Consider the following 16,991-nt stretch of genomic DNA (forward strand, 5'->3'; position numbering starts at 1 on the left):
CGTCTCCATGAAGCTGGGCTACGGTCCCGCACACCGTTAGGCCGTCTTCCGCTCACGCCCCAACATCGTGCAGCCCGCCTCCAGTGGTGTCGCGACAGGCGTGAATGGAGGCACGAATGGAGACGTGTCGTCTTCAGCGATGAGAGTCGCTTCTGCCTTGGTGCCAATGATGGTCGTATGCGTGTTTGGCGCCGTGCAGGTGAGCGCCACAATCAGGACTGCATACGACCGAGGCACACAGGGCCAACACCCGGCATCATGGTGTGGGGAGCGATCTCCTACACTGGCCGTACACCACTGGTGATCGTCGAGGGGACACTGAATAGTGCACGGTACATCCAAACCGTCATCGAACCCATCGTTCTAGCATTCCTAGACCGGCAAGGGAACTTGCTGTTCCAACAGGACAATGCACGTCCGCATGTATCCCGTGCCACCCAACGTGCTGTAGAAGGTGTAAGTCAACTACCCTGGCCAGCAAGATCTCCGGATCTGTCCCCCATTGAGCATGTTTGGGACTGGATGAAGCGTCGTCTCACGCGGTCTGCACGTCCAGCACGAACGCTGGTCCAACTGAGGCGCCAGGTGGAAATGGCATGGCAAGCCGTTCCACAGGACTACATCCAGCATCTTTACGATCGTCTCCATGGGAGAATAGCAGCCTGCATTGCTACGAAAGGTGGATATACAGTGTACTAGTGCCGACATTGTGCATGCTCTGTTTCCTGTGTCTATGTGCCTGTGGTTCTGTCAGTGTGATCATGTGATGTATCTGACCCCAGGAATGTGTCAATAAAGTTTCCCCTTCCTGGGACAATGAATTCACGGTGTTCTTATTTCAATTTCCAGGAGTGTATTAGGAATAGTTGGGCCATCGCTGCAGGGTTGGCGGGTTTCTAGGTAGGAGTGGGAGGCGGGGAGAGGGGAATTTAGCATTCCACTTTTAAAACTGTTTTAAGTTTACTGGGACACAAAATTATTATTATTATTACAAGTCCAAACTGAGCACCATACAAGTAATTGTGAATTAAACTGACCTAAACAAGGGAATGACTGTTTCATTGCGAATGACATAAAACAAAACCATTAAAACTTACAACAGATGGGTAACAGAATTTTGGTGATCTTTCAAGATGTGTTTAAGTTTTATCCAAACGTCCTAGTAAAAAGGTTTAAGAGTCTTTAGTTAATAAAAAAAGCGCACACACAATAGTAAACTGTACAAACGGTAAAAGATAAAAATACCAAACGTAACGGGCAGAATACAGATATAAGTGGTTCCTGTCTGGCGTGATCACCAACAGCATGTCCTAAGGCCTGCCAAGGATCCCGCCCGACACGTCAGCCAAAACAGGCACGCACAAGGCCCGGCCAGGCCTCGCAGGCACACGCCAACGCTGATGTGAGGGACCAGATTATAAATGACTTCTATAACACAGGAAAACTCTTTAAGACAAGTGAGATAACGTGCAATACAACCGCCATTTTTAACGTGATTAAAAAAATGGGGTGCTTTGACAGAGGTTGCAACATTTAACAAGTTCAAACATGATATACTAAAAAGTTGCTCAGACAGCCAAACATGCTACAAAACAATTTACAGCATGTACACTAATCGTAACGTGATATCATATAAGACCCAGTCAACAGGTGAACGTAATAAAACAGAAAAGTTTGGCAACAGAAGCCAAAAGCAGAAACAAATTGTATCTAAGGGAGAGAGGGTGAGCGTAGCGTTGCTAGATCGACATGATCACGCAAAAGGCGCACTAAGTAAGCAATACGGGCACGTGCCGAAATGAAGAAGATGGTGATGCACGCCGCGCGGGTTTAGCCGAGCGGTTTGGAGCGCTGCAGTCATGGACTGTGCGGCTGGTCCCGGCGGAGGTTCGAGCCCTCCCTCGGGCATGGGTGTGTGTGTTTGTCCTTAGGGTAATTTAGGTTAAGTAGCGTGTAAGCTTAGGGACTGATGACCTTAGCAGTTAAGTCCCACAAGATTTCACACACGTTTTTTTGGTGACGCACCACAACGGGGCAAACGGGCAAGAACTGTGCTAAACGCTCCGCCGCCCTCGTCTAAGGAAAACACCAGCACACGAGGAAAATTACGGTGCTCAACCAGTCTTAATAAGTTCAGGAGCAGGAGTGTTTTGTCCTCCGCACATACTAGCACCAATAGCGACATCGGGAAAACATACGTCGCCATAGGCCGCTTGTCTTCAGGTCGCGGGTCGTCCCCTGTGCATGAACGTCCGCCTTGTCGTGTTTTCGCTCAGCGAGCACCAGAGTCCTTCTGTACTGAGAGCCTTGCAGCCAAAACAGTCCGCCAGCGGCCTCTTTCAGCGTCAACCACTAGAAATGTCTCTCAGCACGCTACCCCAGCCTGTGCTGTCTAGGCGAAGAGAGGGTCACGCCACAGCACCCAATACATACCGCGAGTAAAGCGCGAGGTATTTTTCTGAGAGCACGGCTCCACCTCAAATGCTTCGACTCTCTTCTGTTCAAGTATCCTCACAGTCCATGTTTCACTGTCATACAATGATGTGCTTTGTAAGTTCTTTCTCATAAATTTCTCCTTAAGATTAACGCCTGTGTTTGATAGTGGTAGAGATAAAATGATCGTGTGGCATTGTTGAACGGCAGGCTCCATCCGGGGTAGTTCGACCGCCGGGTTGCATGTCTTATTTCAGTTGACGCCACATTGGGCGACTTGCGTGTTGGTCATGATGATGAAAGGACGATGAGAACAACACAACACCCGGTTCACGAGCGGAGACAATATCCAGTCCGGACGCGAATCGAACCTGGGCCTGCTATCTGGTAGTCGAACATGTTACCACTTTTTTTATCTTTTTTAATAAGAAGGCCTTGAGGTGGGTCAGAGGCAAAGAGGGCAGGGGTCGTGTTACGAAGCCTGACCTCAGTGTCCCTTTGCTGCTCTCCCAGAACCAAGAAAGGAAAGGGGCTTGAGAATCAAGAGAGCTTTATTTGAACAAAATCATTTTTGTTTTTATTTATTTATTTTTCTTCTCTTGTATTTTGTTTTATTATTTTTGACTGGATGATACTACCACCACCAGAAGCTCCCGAATTGTCTTCGCGTAAATGAATAGAAGGGAGACTCCCTCTAAACCGCTTCCTCGGAGAATCAATCATGCGCCGTGAGTCGGTTTCAAGTGTGCCTTTTAGTACTGGGAACACACCAAAGGGCAGGAGGATCCTCGAATAATGCGAAAAAATAATTCGGTAGTCGGGTCCGGTACAATGCTTCAAAAAATGGTTCAAATGGCTCTGAGCACTGTGGGACTTAACTTCTGAGCTCATCAGTCCCCTAGAACTTAGAACTACTTAAACCTAACTAACCTAAGGACATCACACACATCCATGCCCGAGGAAGGATTCGAACCTGCGACCGTAGTGGTCGCGCGGTTACAGACTGAAGCGCCTAGAACCGCTCGGCCACTCCGGCCGGCTGTATAAGATCCCAGGAGCTGCCTGTCCCAGCACATGTCAAGCGGTGCGCGTCCAAATCGCAGTGGGCCACAAAGGGTCGGCCGTAAGATGGTGGAATGGTGGCGCTGGCGGCCGGCCGATGTGGCCGTGCGGTTCTAGGCGCTTCAGTCTGGAACAGCGTGACCGCTACGGTCGCAGGTTCGAATCCTGCCTCGGGCATGGATGTGTGTGATGTCCTTAGGTTAGTTAGGTTTAAGTAGTTCTAAGTTCTAGGGGACTGATGACCTTAGAAGTTAAGTCCCATAGTGCTCAGAACCATTTTTTTTGGTGGCGCTGGCGTGTGGCTAATTTGCCGTTAACCACCACATACCACAAGGAACGAGCGTACCTGGGCTGTGGGTGTGGACGGCCCACCACATCCTGGTCCAACGGACTGTCAGGTGGTGGATTTCGTCATTGTTGCGGTAATAGTCTCTCGTGCTCGGGGCCCTCGTCGCCGGTAGACTCTCTGTCGTGCAGCTCAGTTCGACCAGAAAATCTCGACGATCTCGGGGCGCCGATCTGAAGCAATGTCCCTATCCAGCTGATGCTGGCCGGGGTCCACGCGAGTCGCATCGTCCGAAGGTATAACGTTCGCGCGCAGTTGTGGACTTGAGTCAACCACTGGCCTCCCACCATCGGAGGCCTCGCTAAATTGTGTAGCGGACTTTGAATGTGTTAAATTGTGTAGCGGACTTTGAATGTGTAAACTGCGCTCACAAAATGTCTATACACTTCCTGGAAAATATGTGCTGTGATGAGTATTAGGCGAAGAAAGTGTGCAAAATAATTAAGTTGGGATTCTAGGAAAGTGTTGACGGAACGCTTCCAGAGAATCCTATCCATGTTGCGGAATCTGCTGTCACGGAGAAGGGCATGTGTCTCTTGTAGTAACCGGCGATATGTGGCCATCGCAGTTCGGCAGACTGTACTGGAGAACTGCACTCTCAGTGCTTTCAGCGAGGCAATTTTCTGGAAGCGGATAGCTGTCGGGCGGAGGATGCCTCTCCCAACATGTTGACGAAGCAGCCTGATACCGCGTCGTAGAGGCACAACCACTGAAGCGTCGACGAAATCCAATTCGTCGCCCGATCGCACCAAGAGCACCACGTCGTCAGCTAAGGCACCACTTCGGAAGGTCACGTCTCGAATGCAGGTGCCATCCCGTCATTGGCGAGGGCCGTGTAGCGCAGGTTCGAGAGCCGCCACGAATAAAATTCCTAGTGAAGGACATCCCTGTTGCACCGACCATCCGAAAGCGATGCATTCGTTTTGGTGTCGTCGACCATAATCCGGGCGCGTGCCTCGTGGATTAAACGTAGGATCACGCTTGTCGACGCCTGCAGGGGGCTGACAGTTCGAGCACAGTGCAAAGGAAACCGTGGTCGATACTATCTAAGACGTGATCAAAACCGACGGCGACAAGGACGCCTCGGAGGCGGCAGGCCGCCGCCAGCACCCTGGCATCGCAGTAGGCACCAAGTGCCCTGTGGATTCTGCTGTCACAACCTAAACAGTTCTGGTCAGGATGAATCATGTGCCCGATTGTGGGCTGAGGACGTGTACGAAGGATACAGGCGATAATGTTCAGGAGCTTAAGAGGACGATAGTCTTGACAACGGTGAGAACCACTTGGTTTTGGAACTGGTATTATGATGCCCTCGCGGAAATCTGTGGGGACGGTAAAATCGTTGCGGAGGACGTCTTGAAACATCCGAATACACTGAGGGCCCGTGAGGGGATAGAAGGTGCGGTAGAATTCATTCGGTAAGCCGTTTGTGCCCGCAGCACTTATGAGAGCTTTCATCGTAAGTGAAGAAACTGCTGCTTTCGTTATACGTTCTGGATAACCATATTGTCAAACTCGCGCGCTATTGACTTAGTGCCCATCCTTTATCTCTGACTGATAAAGAATTGTGTGAATCGAAAGTACTCAAGCATACACACAATTATGAATACCGAAAATGTACACATATAGTTTTACCGTTAAACCAGAATACGCCACAGGAATCTGACAAGACTGCTTTAAGGAATGTATGGTAGTACTGAAGATACGAATAGAGCTTCCAAACGTGTTTGCTTGTTTTTCCTTGAAGTACTGAACAGGTATGAAGGCACACTCGTTGGCTCTACATTCCAATGAGTCATGTTTCACATGCCTTTTGTTTCCAGTATCAAAAAGGGTACAAACGAAGTTAAAACATTTTCATGCAATATGATGAAAAGTGATACAAGCTGTCTGTTTTATATGGCTTCTGTATGTCAAAGTGGCAATGCGGAAACGAAATGAGAAATAGTGCGTTGAAAATTACACCCTGTCTCTATCCTTTAGACAACCAACCCCTCTCTGCCTTAGTATCGCTGTCTCCCCCGCCCCCCCCCCCCCTCGCTCACTGTCTCTCTCTTTCTGTCCCTCTCTTTCTGTCTCTCTCTTTCTGTCTCTCACTTTCTCGCACTCTGAGTTTATAAATATTTATTTACCTTACTCTTCCATGCAAACATGATACAAATACAGACTGGAAGTGTGAGCGTCATGTAAACAATTTCACTGTAATATCTGGCACCTTGGTGACGAAGTGTGATAACTAAGTCGAATAGGTCTGTCTTTCAATGAGAATGCTCGCGCTGCAACTCATAACAACACAAAAACGCTGTAGTCTAGTACTTCCAATTCACTTTTCCTACAACTTAACTTTTCCTGATTATTTTCACATAATCTCACGTATCACGTAAAACATTCCGTATCAAAACCATTCTGTCACTAATGACCTCGTCGTCAACCTTGTATTAAATCCTAGTTTTCTTTCGTCTTTTGCTGAAAATCCCTAATTTCTATAACGGGTAGGCAACAAAGAGGGATGAAATTAGAATCAAAATCTGAAATCATCAGTTTCCAAAGACACATATTGCAGTATCAAGTAGTACATCAATACAAAATCTTAAAACTTTGCTGAGATATAAATAAAGACTATTGAACCAAATTTCAGTTGCAATAACAACACTAAATTCTGTACTACATTTTGCATTCTGCAACATCCCAAATACAGTTTTAGAACTTGTAAATGGACGCTGTTTGCAATAGCGTGGACTGATGTTGATATCTGAAGCTAGAATAGCCAGCAAGCGTTATTGCGTTGTTCGTTTAGCATGGCTATATAAAATGTAAACAGATCACAACAAGGAGAAACAGAGTTGCTGGAATAATAATAGATTAATATTTGTATCTGGTAACATCCCAAACTAAGCATAAGCATGTTACGTTATTTGTCTCCAAACATGTACTCGTAATTGGTTTGTGAGTTGTAAAAATTCCTATAGTTAAAAAAGAAACCAATATGATTGTGAGATATCGTCTTCAGTATACTACTGGCACATTAGTATTTCAATTGGTCAGATGTCAGTCTTGGGATAGCATATCAGTGTTTGCTTCGTAACTCAACACGACAAACTTCCTTCTCCAAATATCCAGCACATAAGTGCTGTGAACCGACAGCTCAGAGAATTCCAGGGAAGAACAACTGCGAGGGATACTAAAGTTCATAAATGTTGAGGTGCCACCGGTCGCAGGTTCGAATCCTGCCTCAGGCATGGATGTATGTGATGTCCTTAGGTTAGTTAGGTTTAAGTAGTTGTAAGTTCTAGGGACTGATGACCACAGCAGTTAAGTTCCATAGTGCTCAGAGCCATTTGAACCATTTGATGAGGTGCCTGGTTGATATCAATAACAGTACAATATAATAATACAGTCGTTTGTGTTTCTGCTACGTAATGTTGGGCGTTATTCTACAGGGCTATTACAAATGATTGAAGCGATTTCATAAATTCACTGTAGCTCCATTCATTGACATAGTGTCACGACACACTACAGATACATAGAAAAACTCATAAAGTTTTGTTCGGCTGAAGCCGCACTTCAGGTTTCTGCCGTCAGAGCAGACGCAATACACACTGCACATGAATGAGTGCGGTGATCATACAGGATGCTTACGTAAGGTCACCTCTTAGGGTCGTATCCAGACATATCAGGCGTCCCATATCACTCCAACTGCCCACACCCCTCACTATTACAGAGCTTCCACCAGCTTGAACGGTCCCCTGGTGACACGCAGGGGCCATGGATTGATGAGATTGTCTCCATATGCTCGATACCATTTGGAACGAGACTCGTCCGATCAGGTAACATGTTTCCAGTCATCAACAGTCCAATGTCGGTGTTGACGGGCCCAGGCGAGGCATAAAGCTTTGTGTCGTGCAGTCATCAAGGGTACAAGAGTGGTTCTTCGGCTCCGAAAGCCCATATCGATGATGTTTCGTTGAATGGCTCGCACGCTGACGTTTGTTGATGGCCGAGCACTGAAATCTGCAGCAATCTGCGGAAGGGTTGCACTTCCGTCACGTTGAACGATTCTCTTGTCGTCGTTGGTCCGGTTCTTGTAGGATTTTTTTCCGGCTGCAGCAATCTCGGAGATTTGATGCTTTACCGGTTCCTCAATTGATATGTATAATATTGCATTATATGTTCTTCCTAACTTTCCATGCGTAGTTTGACGTTACATGGCTCACTTTCGAAATACCGCGAGAACACTATAACGCGGGAGTCAGCACGTCCCTCGACAACCGCGTTCTAATTTACAAACCGAAACACTGTTTTGTTCGCCTCTGGAATAATAGAAAATCCAGATTCTGAGTGAGGGGCTATGGATCCACATCTTAGTGGCATCCAGAGTTTTCCATTGTGAATTCTTTCAGCGTCATTGCTTATGTTTCCTGCAGAAAAATGTTGAAGAAACATTCATTTGAGAGCTCAGAGTGTGGATTTACAACACGGTATTGTGATTTATAAATGCTGTGTTTACTCGTTCAATGCGTGTATTAGTTTAATTTCAGCTGTCTGACTCTAAATTAACGTCTGTCACGACGCAGTTCATAACAAAGATAAATGGTCAATTTCTTTTTAACGTTAACAGGGCGATTTAGGATTTTGTCCTAAGCTCGAAGTTTTACTTAAATCTTACGTGGCATGAAAACCAAAACAAGGCGGCCGTCGTAGGAATCTTCAATCTCAGTATGAAAGTCTCATAGTGTTGTGTCCCCATAATTTTGTTTCGCTTGCTGTTTTCTTATGGAGATCACCTGCAGAATAACTAAAGTTTATAAGTGTTGACTGTTTGATGCCACAGCATAACGGTACACATTGAGCGACAAGGCGCAGTTGTTGGGTCACGGAACTGTCATGCGGGAGATGCAGCGTTCAAATACCTTACCGACTGTCGAGATTCACCTTTTCCACTGTTTCCTTATGAGGATTAAGGCGAAAATCTGGATGGTTACTATAAAGTGACACGAACTGTTTTTGTACGTTTTGTACGGCCTTCTTCTACTGGATGTTGTGCTTTGTTACTGTCGACCTTGATGTTCTTCCTTCCATCAGATTAGCAGCATCGAAAACAGAAATAGATTTTAGATTTTAGGACAACTTACTGCTGGAGTAGCTCTATTCAAAGCTTTAATGTGTTAGTAAACTGTAGCCATACGGCCTTAATTACATGAAGATGATATTGATTGTCTACGGCCATCGACCAGTTTCCTTTCTGAGATCCGTGTGCCTTGTATTATTTAAGTACATTCACGCAAAGCATAATAGAGAAGAGAAATAATTTCATTGGTTTACGGCAGGAAGCGTAATTAAATGTATCTGTAATGAGGAATTCTGTAAAAGTATCCGTGCGTTAATAACAGCGAACAAAATTTTAGGAACTGATAGATGTTTAAGTGCTTTTAGAAGATTTATGGTTCTTCAAATTTTTTTCACATTCAATGTAATAAAATCGTGGTCTTAGAGAACACACGCTACAATAGTTAAATATTACACGAACGACTCGACAGCTCATGTATCCAAGTTGTTGACAAGAAGAACATTATGAAGAACGGTAAAAAATATCGAGGAACTATTAGATGGTGATCAGTTTGGCTTCTGGAAAGGTAAGATAGAAGAGACGCAGTTCTGTCGTTGAACTTGGAAGAACGACTTTAGAAAAACGAAGACGTATTCGTAAGATTTGTCACCCTAGAAGAAACTTTTAACGAAGTAAAATATCTCAATGTGTTCGAAATTCTGAAAAAAATAGGAATAAGCTCTAGGGATTTGTATACAAGAACCGACAGAAAACAATAAGAATGCAAGAGTAAGAACGAAGGACGAAAGTCAAAGAAGCTGTATTTCTCCCCCACTGTTCAGTCTATAGATCGAAGAAGCAGTGACGAAAATAAAAGGAAGGTCAAAGGGGAAAGGATATAATAATAAGATTCGCTGTGACATGACTCTATTCAGCGAAAGTGTACTCAGGATTTGTTGTGGTTAATAAGGGTTGAGAGTAAACCGAAGAAAGACGAAGGTAATCAAGGGTAGCAGAAACGAGATTACCCGTAGATATAACATTGTGTTTACGAAGAAGTAACGAAAGTGAAGGATTCTGCTGCCCTGGAAGCAAAATAATGCATTACACACCTTGAGATGAAGAGGCTGCCACAGTCGAGGAATTCACGGGGACAAATATCAAGCCAGTCAGAAAACTGGCGAGCAATTGTAAATGACATAAGTTACGTCTTGCTTGTTTCTCATACGAATTAAACATGGCTATTAAGTTGATACCAATTCGTTTAAAATAATTGATAACATTTTGTTTTGGGAATAGTTCGACCAATTTTTTTCGAATCATCATTCTTCTGACTTTGTTGATGCGGCTAGCACCGAATTCCTCCCTTGTGGCAAACTCTTCATCTCACAGTAGCACTTGCAGCCTACGTCAGTTATTTGCTGGATGTATTCCAATCTCTGTCTTCCTCTACAGTTTTTGCCCTCTACAGCTCCCTCCAGTATCAGGGAAGTCATTCCCCGAAATCTTAACAAATATCCTATCATCCTGCCCCTTCTGCTTTTCAGTGATTTCCACCCATTTTTTTCCGATTCTGCGCTGAAACTCGTCGATCCTTACCTTATCAGTCAACCTATTTTCAACATTCTTCCGTAGTTCCACATCTCAAATGTTTCGATTCTCTTCTGTTCCGGTTTTCCCATAGTCCATGTTTCACTAAAATATAATTCTGTGCTCCAAATGAACATTCTCAGAAATTTCTTCCTCAAATTAAGGCCTATGTTTGATACTAGTAGGCTACTGTAGGCCAGGAAAGCCATTTTTCCTCTACTAGTCTGCTTTTGGTGTCCCCCTTGCTCCGTTCGTCACTGGTTATTTTGCTACCTAGGTAGCTGAATTCCTTAACTTCATCTACATCGTGCCCATCAATCCTGGTGTTAGGTTTCTCGCTATTCTCATTTCTGCTGCCTAACTTTACATTCATGTTACTTCGATTTACTCTCAATCCATATTCTGTACTCATTAGACGTCCATCCCATTAAGCAGATCATTTAATTCTCCTTTACTTTGACTCATATCATCAGCGAGTCATATCATCGATATCCTTTTACCTTGAATTTTAATTCCACCCCTGAACCTTTCTTGTATTTCCGTCATTGTTTCTTCGACGTACAGACTGAACTGTAGGGGCGAAAGACTGCATCCCTGTCGTGCACGCTTTTTAATCAGAGCACTTCATTCTTGGTCGTCCAGTCTTATTATTCCCTCTTGGCTCTTTTACATATTGTATATTACCTGTCTCTCCCTATAACTTACTCCTGCTATCCTGAGGATTCCGAACATCTTGCACCATTTGACATTTTCGAATGCTTTTTCCAGGTCGACAAATCCTATGAACGTGTCTTGATTTTTCTTTAGTCGTGCTTCCTATCAATTGCAACGTCAGAATTGCCTGTCTGGCGTCTTTACCTTTCATAAAGCCCAACTGATCGTCATCCAACACGTCTTCAGTCTACTTTTCGATTCTTCAGTATTATTTTTGGAAACAACTTGGATACGTGAGCTGTTAAGCTGACTGTGCGGTAATTCTCGCACTTGTCAGCTGCCGGCCGGTGTGGCCGAGCGGTTCTACGTGCTTTACTCTGGAACCGTGCGATCGCTACGGTCGCAGGTTCGAATCCTGCCTAGGTTAGTTAGGTTTAAGTAGTTCTAAGTTCTAGGGGACTGATGTCCTCAGATGTTAAGTCCCATAGTGCTCAGAGCCATTTCAACCATTTTGAACTTGTCAGCTCTTGCAGTCTTCGGAATTTTGTGGACGACAGTCAGATGCTATGTCGGCAGGCTCGTACATTGTACACACTAACGTGAATAATCGTTTTGTTGGCCCTTCCCCCAACGATTTTAGAAATTCTGATTGAATGTTATCTATCCCTTTTGCCTTATTTGTTCTTTAGTCCCCCAGAGCTCTCTTAAATTTTGATTCTAATACTGGATCCCCTATCTCTTCTAAATCAACTCCTGTTTCATCTATCACCTCAGACAAATCTTCCCCCTGAAAGAGGCCTTCCATGTACTCTTTCCACCTAACCTCACTCTCCCCTGCATTTTACAGTGGAATTCCCGCTGCACTCTAAATGTTACCAGCGTTGCTTTCAATTTAACCGAAGGATGTTTAGACTCTCCAATATGCTGAGTCAGTCCGTCCGACAATCATTTTTGTTTCGATTTCTTCACATTTTTCATGCAGCCTTTTCGTCGTTAGCTTCCCTGCACTTCCTATTTATTTCAGTCCTCAATAACTTGTATTTCTCTATTCCTAAATTTCCCTGAACATTTTTGTACATTCTTCTTTCATCGATCAACTGAGGTATTTCTTCTGTTAACCATGTTTTTTTTGGAGTTACCTCCTTTGTATCTACATTTTTATTTCCAACATCTGTGATTGCCCTTTTTGGAGCTTTCCATTTCCCTTCCACTGTACTACATACTGAGCTATTCATTATTGCTGTATCTATAGCCTCAGAGAACTTCAAGTGTATCACATTATTCTTTGCATATTGATTGTTGCTGACCAATCTCTTGTAGTTCAGCCTCCCTTTCATCACTACTATTTTGTGATCTGAGCCTATATCTGCTCCTGGGTACGCCTTACAATCCAGTATCTGATTTCGAAATCTTTGTCTGACCATGATGTGATCTAACTGACATCTTCCCTTATCAACTGGCTTTTCCAACTATACCTCCTCCTCTAGTGATTCTTGAACAGTATTCGCTATTACTAGCTGAAATTTATTTCAGAACTCAATTAGTCTGTCTCCCCTCTCACTCCTTGTCCCAAGCTCATATTCTCCTACACCCTTTTCTTCTACTCCTTTCCCTACATCTGCGTTCCAGTCCCCCATCACTATTAGAGTTTCATCTCCCTTTATGTACTGTACTACCCTTTCAATATCTTCATAGACTTTCTTTATCTCTTCATCTTCAACATGTGACGTCGGCATGTATACCTGAAGTATCGTTGTCGATATTGGTTTCCTGTCGATTCTGATAAGAACAACCATAACACTTGTTTTCAGTAACACACTGTCTGCCCTAGCTTCCTGTTCATAACGAATCCTACTCCCGTTACACCATTTTCTGCTGCTGTTGATATTATTGTACACGCATCTGACCAGAAATCCTTGTCTTCTTCTAATTCCTTATCACCGACCCTAACTGTATCTAGATTGAGCACTTGCATTTCCGTTTACAGATTTTCTAGCTTCTCTACGACGTTCAAGCTTCTGACATTCAACTCTCCGACTCGTAGAACTTCATCTTCTCGTTGGTTATACGATCTGTTTCTCATGTTCACCTCCCCATTTGACCATATGATGATGTTATCTTGGTTGAAGATAAGTGTCAATGTATCAACGTCACTCTGTTTTCTTCTGCAGTTGAACTGTTCTCTTAGCCTCTTTCTATGATTTTACGTAAGTGTGGGAAATTTACGTATTACTTGACCACGTATTTATACACCTCCGTCTCCCACTAGGACGCTTAATGTTTAGGAATCGATGCCTGACTGTGACATGTTAGGGATATTTTGACGGTAATTGTCATTCGGTGTGAGACAGTTACAGTTTGAATAAGGCATAGCTGATTAGCTGCAATTGTCTAAATATAATGATTCATTGTTACGGTGTGACAAATGTTAGTAAAGATAAAAAAGATCATCTCCTTTTGGATAGTCACTTGAAGTATCGACCATATGCAGTACTGATTTTGTATGCGTCTAAAACTATGGACGTTTCCACTTTTAACCCTCCCAGTGCCACATTTTTCTGACGCTTTTAAATCTTACGTGCTCCTTTACGTCGTGTTACGGCATGATAGTTTTCCGGTTTTGTTATTAAATGTTAACGGGGAGAAATTGTTAGTGGTGGAACGAATATTGTACTGTAATATAACTCACCAGACCACCTAAAATATACATATTTACTCGTTTCGCAGTTATGAGCGCAAACTGTTTGCGCGAGCAGATGCTAATTCAGCCGCTATAAATTTTTTATATTCGCGTTGAGGATATAGAGAGATTACGATTCAACTCAGAATCGCGAAAGTAAAGCACATCAACATTTTGAATTTATTAAACTGGCATTACTGCTTTAGGTTTTGGTTTTCCGAGGCCATTGCTTAATTTTAATCGAGTTAGGCACGACGTTGGAATCTAAAACAGACTCAAATAGCCATTCATTAAAAGTTAATTCTTTGAATCGTTCTGAAAAAAAAATTGTATGTATTCTATTTAAGACGCTTTTCCGAGTGCAGCTACATACCTCTCATGAAAGGGGTCAGTGTAACTGATAATTCATTATAAAATCGTTATTTTTTGTTTATTGTCAATGCCTGTTTACAACACATGGTCAAACAAAACACTGCACGCAGAAACTCATTTCACAAGTCGTGCAGACAGGCACAGTGTGGTAATTGGAGTTTCAGTGGCTGATTCGAGGACAATCAATTCCTGTCTTCCAGAATGTCAATGATTCAATCACTCTCAAACGCTCTGCCGACTGAAGGTAGATATCGAACTGGAATCTGACCTCTCATGATTCTCTTGGCGATTGAGTTACACGTGTATGACTAAGCAATCAATTGAACCGTGTCCTTAACTCGATTACGAGCTTCAGACTCCACGTACGTGACCATATTTTTTATCCGGGAGAGGCAAGTCCTGCTTGTAACCTGTGGCAGCCTTTGTATCCTCTGCAAAATCGTGGAGCCGTATTCAAACATGTCATGAGACAACATGGATAGCTTATTAGGAAAGATTAGAGTCAGCGAAGGACAACGGTCTGTTTACCAACACGGATTTACTCTGCCTGTCAAATTTTAGCTCTTACCTTGAGTTCCACTTCTACTTGTTAAGTTCAGTGTACAATCAAACAACACAGCCAACAATCAGATGGAAAGAGGTGGCGTGGCTTTGGTAGGCGTGAAATCACAGCGCTGTGAGCGATCCTGTCCCCCCGTGTGTCACTGGAGAGCATTTCATATGGTCAGGGGAAATGTGTTTTTGCACCTATGTTCCAAATCTTGCTGCCGAACAGGTATCCTCCAAGTACCATGGCAACTTATTGTGTAGGAATTACTAGAACTGTGGTGTACTGCGACAGTAACTCCACGGTAGTTGGTTTTCAATGATAGTCCTATCACAGCGGACACAAAAATAGTGAAGTAGCTGCTGGACACTAAAAATTTAAGTGTCCAACATAACAAACGCTATCAGTTTTGCGTTAAAAATGAGACGATAAATTGAGTGTCTTAGTTTAAATATTTCTTGAACTCCTTCTTGTATGGCTTATATTATACTGCTGACGTCTTTTGTTTCTCATCAGTATTAGAACATCGCTAGAATCGGTATTCCATTCCTGATCGTTGTAACGCAATGCAGTGCGATGATGGTTGATTTGTTCCCATATTGGGTCATAAATTATTCTGATAAGTATAATTTACATGAGTCCCCGGTGAAGGGAAAATTATTGATGTTCCCTTGTATCTAGCATTGTGGAAGCATACATTGCTCATGAGAGTTTCTTCTGCTAAAGACAATAATGAAGATATCTCATCTCTTAATATGAACGAATAGTGAATGACAAATATGAGCGAGGGAAGCCAAGGAATAATGAAAACGTTTGTATTTATTTCTTATATGTATGCATCATAAATGAAAGAGTAAACGCTAAACACGTAGTCTTCCAAGAAAGTGGACACAGTGCTCGATTGGCGGCAGAATGTCCCGAAACGATTTGAGGGAAGTGTAGAGGATGCAAAAAAGAGCACCATATTTCGTCACAGGTTCATTTAGTAAGCGCGAAAGCATCACGGAGTTGCTCAGCCAAACAAGTGACAGCCGCTGCAGGAGTGATATTTTGGACCACGGTGAGAATTATTGGACAAGTTTCTAGAAGAGTCATCCATTATATTGTTTCCTCTTCCGTACACCTCATGAAAAGGGTATTGAGGTAGAATTAGAATAATTCGAGCTGACATGGAGGCTAACCGACAATATTCCCTCCTACAAACCATTATCGACTGGTGCAGAAAAGGGACAAAGCGACAGTTGTCAAGGAAGTTCCCTCTGCCACACACCGTAAGGTGGCATGCGGAATATAAATACTACTGTAAAGGAAGATGTAATGGCCAAGAAAGTACCTGCCGCCACAAACCGTAAGGTTGCTTTCGGATTATAAATGTTGCTGTAGAGGTAGATGTGAACTGCGACGTAGAACAGAAATTCAGTCGTAAAGCATTGACCTTTTTAATAATGGCTTGAAATAAGAAATGAGATTAACCGAAAATGGCTGTTCTGTTTTGAAATCTGTAATTTTATCTTGCACATATTCTCTAACTACAGTTATTGACAATTCGTCGTAATGGTATCGTCATACGAAAAGTACTACGAAATTTTATAGAACAGGATACGAGTGAATTATTTAAATTAGTTTAAAAATATAGCGGAAATCAGTCTAATTAAATGGAACATCAAGTATCTTGGGAATAAAACCACCGGTAAGGTATAACTAAAGAAGTTAGGAAAGATAGAGAAAACAGTAATACGACGTCATAAATGCAAATTTAAGAAGAGGTATTTGACTATCAGCAGATTAAGAAATTTGAAAATCTCATATTAATGAACGAGATATTTTATGCAACAAACAAGTGTGCAATAAAAGGTGTTGGGAATAAAGGAATCTCTAGAATAAGAAAAAGAGATGCAACATTTAGTGATCCTAAGTGATAAATTTGATGAGAGAAAAAATATAAAGCACTGCCCATGGAAATACAGTATCTACAGGGTTATTATGATTAACATTCCGGTTTAAAACACTGTACAAAAAAGAACCAGTGCTAAGAATGTCGTCAAATTTGGACGAAATATTATCGAAGAAGTGGAAAACATTATTGAAATAAAGAATATTTAACGACAATTTTCATACTAGATGGCACTGTAAGCGTCATAACGGAAATGGAATCGGTTAGAAATAACAGATGAATCGCAATACGACGGCTATGATGCGAGTTGCACATTAAACCAACCATACTGTGCAATGTGCATGACTGCACTATTGTAGCATTCAA

This window comes from Schistocerca cancellata, chromosome 2 (assembly GCF_023864275.1).
Source record: "Schistocerca cancellata isolate TAMUIC-IGC-003103 chromosome 2, iqSchCanc2.1, whole genome shotgun sequence".
Lineage (NCBI taxonomy): Eukaryota > Metazoa > Arthropoda > Insecta > Orthoptera > Acrididae > Schistocerca > Schistocerca cancellata.